Here is a 6157-nt window from a genome sequence, read left to right as displayed (position 1 = left end):
CAAGAGATGAACCCAGCTACTTACTATTATATGATCTTTGACAAGCCAATTAAAAACATTGAGTGGGGAAAAGATTCCCTATTTAACAAATGGTGCTGGGCAAACTGGCTGGTGACCTGCAGAAGACTGAAACTGGATCCACACCTTTCACCACTACCTAAGATCGACTCTCACTGGATTAAAGATTGAAACTTAAGACATGAAACTATAAAAATACTAGAAGAAAGTGTAGGGAAAACACTTGAAGAAATCGGCCTGGGCGAATATTTTATGAGGTGGACCCTCCAGGCAATTGAAGCAATACCAAAAATACACTACTGGGACCTCATCAAACTAAAAACATTCTGCACAGCCAAAAGTAAGTAAAGCAAGCAGATATCCCTCAGAATAGGAGAAGATATTTGCTGGTTATGTCTCCGACAAAGGTTTAATAACCAGAATCCACAGAGAACTCAAACGTATTAGCAAGAAGAGAACAAGTGATCCCATCTCACAGTGGGCAAGGGACTTGAAGAGAAACTTCTCTGAAGAAGACAGGTGCATGGCCTACAGACACATGAAAATATGCTCATCATCCTTAATCATCAGAGAAATGCAAATCAAACCTACTTTGAGATATCATCTAACAATAGTAAGATTAGCCCTTATCACAAAATCCCAAAATCACAGATGCTGGCGTGGTTGTGGAGAAAAGGGGACACTTCTACACTGCTGGTAGGATTGCAAACTAGAAAAACATATTTAAATGAGCTACTCCACAAGAGTAGTCTTGAGGGGAAGCAGTCTTCTAATAGGATAGCATTGTTACCCAGGAGCTCACACCTGGCTCTGACTTCTCCCAAGTTCTTGAGACTCTCCGCCTTCCACAGCACAGAGCCCCAGGTTCCCTTTGGTCTGGAGTCGAGAAGCAGAATAAACAGCTTTTAATTTGTTCACCCTTTCTGAGGATTATATTATAAACAATAACTAGTATTTTAAAATTCAAAGCCAGTGCAGATTGAATTAAGCTACACAGCCTTAAATATGTGAAAATTAAATTGTTAAGAGTAGAATATACATAAACACTTAAATAGACGGTACTCCCAGGAAAACATTAGATTGTTTGCTATGAATTTGGCATATTAACTCAGCCATGGGATCTACCAATATGCATTTTTATTCAAACTAGGACAGTGAAAAATAAATCAATAAGAATTTGATTAGCAAATTACCTTGATCATATGTTTAATGGTTGGGACTTCTGTGTCCCGTAATCTGGAAGAGACTGTTGTAGTTTGAAAAGTGAGAGCTGATCACTTTTAATTCCCGTCCTGTAGCTACCCCAGGAGCCCCTCACTGAAGTTCAGTGCATCAGAATGACTGTTTCCTCATGCAGGGTTGGTGTCAAAAGCATAGGGCTCCCTTATCTTCACGAGCCGACACAGAGTTTCTGTGCTGCAGGCACTTGCTGGAGAATTCCTGTGAGAATAGACAGCTGAAGGAGGGTCCCCCTGGGGCATCTGCTGTGTAGGAGGGGCTGACCAGGGTACACAGTCGACAGCCTCATGGATCTTCAATGCATTTTGCTAGATGAAGCCAGAACATGAGATTGCAATGAGCACACACTGTATTATAACAGCAAAAACAATTTTGCCAACAGCTAAGATAATTAGAGGTCTGCCCTCTTCCATTTGACAATCCTGCCAGCATTTCAAATACTGTATTTAAGTGCATTGCCTATTATGTTACCCAGGACTCTCTAACCGAACTCCTGTTTGAATTCAGTAAATGGAAGAAGGTAATAAATAAAGCAGAAAGCTTGCCTCCAGAAAGTAGTAGAGAAGTAAGCCATTTTTTTTTCTTTCGCCTTGGTAACAAAGAAGTTAAGAACAATAAAATCAATTAACAGAAGTTAAGCAATAAATTTTTACTAGGCTCTAGGACGATTGTTATATTTAAAGTTTTTTTTTTTTCTGTTCTTTTTTGTGATTCATGCTTAAGATGTCTCAAAGCTGTTTTGGCACCAGATGGAGTATAAATTCCAGTTGAAATACAGGAAATAAACTAACATGATGGGCTGGCTTGTTCTGGTTGTTATATGCAGGTATTTAAGGCTTGGAGATTTGGGGAAATGTTTGGCTTCTCAAATCTTTCCTCTTATTTCCTAATTTTCTTCAATGGGTGTATTTATCCATGTGTCTATCTGAAGTAAGAATAGGCTTTTAGAACAGAATATTAATTCTTCAAATCCATTTCAAGTTGTATATCTTTCATCAAATGCTCCATCAACTTAAACCCAGTGTTTCTGCTGGCTCAGGACATCATCCAGTCGACTTTGTCTGTGTCTCCAGTCACGTCACTTCACGTTAGAACGTGTTTTATTCTCTGTGACCTATTTGAGAGTAGCAGTTGTGTCTTATTTTTCTGCTCTGGCATCTTCTAACAGAGTTAATAAATTGGATATAGCAGTAACAGATGCTTAGAGAGACATGTTGATATAAAGTAATGGTAGTGGCATGAAATACCCTTTAGTTAAGAACTGTCTATTCAGCCCAAGTCGGAGTCAGTGGTCTCAGATGTTATAAATCACATCATGTAGTTTTCTGAATCAACACTGGATTGACCATTACAGTTAGGCAGATCTAGACTTCAGGAGTCAGATTTCACAGATGAATTGGCAAGTGTAAATTTTCATTTCTTGTGCCGAGTTAGAGAGGCTGGCTTTGATACTGGGTACTAGGAGACAATGAAATTCAGAGAAGATACTTTCACCTCCAAAGCCCAGTTTCTCCTTCACATCCTCTCTTTGGAAGCCAAGTTTGGAAGGACAGACAGATGGAGCCCAGCATCCAGGAAGCGGGGTGGATACACATTGCAGGGCTGCCTGCCTACAGCTGTGGGGATGGGGGCACCTCCTGGGGGCCATGCCTGGGAATCTTGGCAACAGGACCCCTGGTGAACAGCAGTTACATCCTGGCTGGGGACCAAGGAGAGCACTGTGTAGATGCACCAGCCATATCTACTTTTGCCTTGAGAGTAAAGAAAATGAAGCCCAAAGCCCTGGCTCTATTTCTACTGAGCTCCACCCACTCACTACTTCAAAGGGGGTTGCAGAAAAGATAAATCATACTGATTAAACTGATGAAAAGCAGGTGTTTTCTATTCTTAAAAACAATTTTCATTTGAAAGAGAGTCCAGTGTAGGCACCATGGTCCTACCTCTGGAGACAGGCATGGTGCCCATGGGAGCCACTAAGAAATTAGGAGATATATCATCTTCCTCATCTGGAAAAATAAAAAAAAATTATCCATGTATTACTTTTCTATTATTGCATAAAAATAAAACAAACATAGTAGCTTAAAACCATACTTCTTTATCAGCATAGCTCTGTAGATGAGAAGTCTGGGCAGATAGTGGGTATGACTGGGCTTCCTGCTCAGGCTCTGCCAGACTGTGCTGGAGCTTAAGTGGTTGTGACAAAGTTCAGCTCCTGGCAGTTACAAGACTGCAGTCCCACTCCTGGCTAGCTATCCCTGGGGGCTGCATCATCTTGCCACAGAGCCCCCTCTTCCTCCAAAGCCAGAAATGGAGAATTTTCTATCCATCAAATGCCCCTGATGTTTTGATTCTCTTTCTTCAAGAAGAACCCTGTTCTTTTTAAGGGCTACTTTATCAGGTCAGGCCCACTTAAGCTCCCTATTGTAAAGTCAACTGATTTGGGATGTGAATTAAATCTGCAAAATGCCTTCACAGGAGGAGGACAGAACAAGATGGTAGAATAGAAATGTTCGGTGATTGTCCTGCCACATAAACACCAAATTTAACAACTATTCACACAAGAAAGCACCTTGTATCAGTGCCAAGTAAAGAAAGAATCTGCGTGCCCAGGGAAAGGAGAGTGAGGTGATGGGGAGGCTTTGCATTGATGCCCAGGCTGCCGTGGCACAGGGACACAGCACAGGGCAGATTCTGCTGCTGCCCATGGAGGGAACACTTAGACCAGCCCAGAGGAGGGGATCCTGCACCCTGAAGTCCAAGTTCCTGTAGCCCCACCACCAGCTGACAAACAGCAGCCTGGGGTTTGGACTAAATTCATACGGCAGGGGCCACAGGGCTGTCGTCATTCTGCAACTCCCGTGGCTGTGCTGACTGGGAACCAGTGGGCTTAGGGTACATGTGACCCAGTGAGATGCTAGCCTGGGCAGCCAAACCAGTGCCTGTGTCACCCCCTCCCCCCAACTATAGGCAGCACAGCTCAGGAAGGATTGTCTTCCACTTGGAGAAAGGAAAGGGAAGAGCTCAGATGACTTTGCTTTGCAATTTGGGGACAAGTTCAGCCATAGTAAAATAAAGTACCAAGCAGACCCCTGAAGCCCCTGATTCCAGGCCTTAGTCCCTGGACAGCATTTCTGGTTCCACCCTGTGCCAGAAGGAAACATGCCACCTTGAAGGGGAGAACCCAGGTCCAGCAAGATCCACCGCCCCATGACTGAAGAGCCCTTGGGTTTCAAATGAACATCAAAGATAGCCAGGGAGTAGTCACCAAAGATTTTGGGTAAGGCTGGGCTGGCTTCAGGTGTGACTAGGCATAATCTCAGCTATGGTAGTCATTGGGGAGTGCCCCCTCACTTTTCCATCAATTCCAGCAGCCCAACATAGAGAGTAGGAGAGAGTGTGAATGACTTTAACTAATAATTCAGGGAGTTCTCTCATATCTTACCCAAGTCCACCAAAGTGCTACCATCACCAGGAGTCTACCAACTCCAGTGCTGATACAGCTAAAGTTATCAAAGTTATAGACCATAATACTCAATTCTTTTGGAGTATCTGGAAAGCCTTTTTAGGAAGGATAGGGCTGAATAATCCCAAACTATAAAGATTAAGATAAATACCTAACTCTTCAATTTTCAGACATCAAAAAACATCCACGAACATCAAGAGCATCCAGGAAAACATGACCTCACCAAATGAACTCAGTAAGGTACCTGGTGACTAATCCTGAAGTAATGGAGATAAGTGACCACTCAGACAAATAGTTGACAACAGCTGTCCTGAAGAAGCTCAATGAGCCTCAAGACAAGCCTATTAGAGAAATTTACAAATAGATTGAAATAATAAAAAAAAACTCAAGCAGAAATGGTGGAGCTAAAAATTCAACTGACAACCTAAGAAGTGCATTAGTCTCTCAACGACGGAACTGATCAAGCAGAAGAAAGAATTAGTGAGTTTGAAGACAGGCTAATTGAAAAGACACAGTCAGAAGAGAAAAAAGGAAAAGAATTGAAAAGAATAAAACAAACCTACATGATCTAGAAAATAGCATCAAAAGGACTATACTTGGCCTCACAGAAGAGGTAGAAAGAGAGAGAGAGATTGGGGTAGACATTTTTTTCAAAGTAATAATAATGGAGAACTTTCCAAATCTCGAGAAAGATATCAATATTCAGGTATAAGACAGTCACAGGATACCAAATAAGACTACCTCAAGGCATTTGATAATGAAGCTTCCAAAGGTCACAGATAAAGAAAAAGTCCTAAGGGAAGCAAAAAAGAAAATAATAATAACAGATAAAGGAGCTCTAGTATGTCTGGCAGCAGACTTGTCAGTGGAAGCTTCAGGAGTTGAGATAGAGTAGCATGACATATTAAAAACACTAAAATTAAGATCCTTAACCCTAGAATATTATATCCTAGAAAAATGCCTTTTAAAAATGAAGGAAAAATAAAGACTTTCTGAAACAAAAGCCGAGGGATTTCATGAACACCAGACCTGTCCTACAAGAAATGCTAAAAGGAGTTCTTCAATATCAAATAAAAGGAAATCGATTTATAATAAGAAATCATCTGAAGGTATAAAACTCACTAGGAACAGTAAGTACACAAATTCAGAATATTCAATTGTTGCAATTGCAGTACATAATCCACTTTTATCTTGAGTAGACAGACTAAGATACAAATCTATCAAAAATAATGACTATGGCAACCTTTTGAAAAACAGATAATATAAAAAGATATAAATGGAAACAAGAAAAAGTTAAACAGTGAGGTGATGGAGTTAAACTATAGAAGTTATTTTAAATTTCTCTTTGCTTATATGTTAGTTTATAAGCAGAGTCAAGCTATCACATGCTGAAAATAATTGGTTATAAAATATTTTTGAAAGCCCCATGGTAACCTC

This window comes from Otolemur garnettii, unplaced genomic scaffold (genome assembly GCF_000181295.1).
Source record: "Otolemur garnettii isolate 467f Iridium unplaced genomic scaffold, OtoGar3 scaffold00053, whole genome shotgun sequence".
Taxonomy (NCBI): domain Eukaryota; kingdom Metazoa; phylum Chordata; class Mammalia; order Primates; family Galagidae; genus Otolemur; species Otolemur garnettii.
This window is presented reverse-complemented; position numbering follows the sequence as displayed.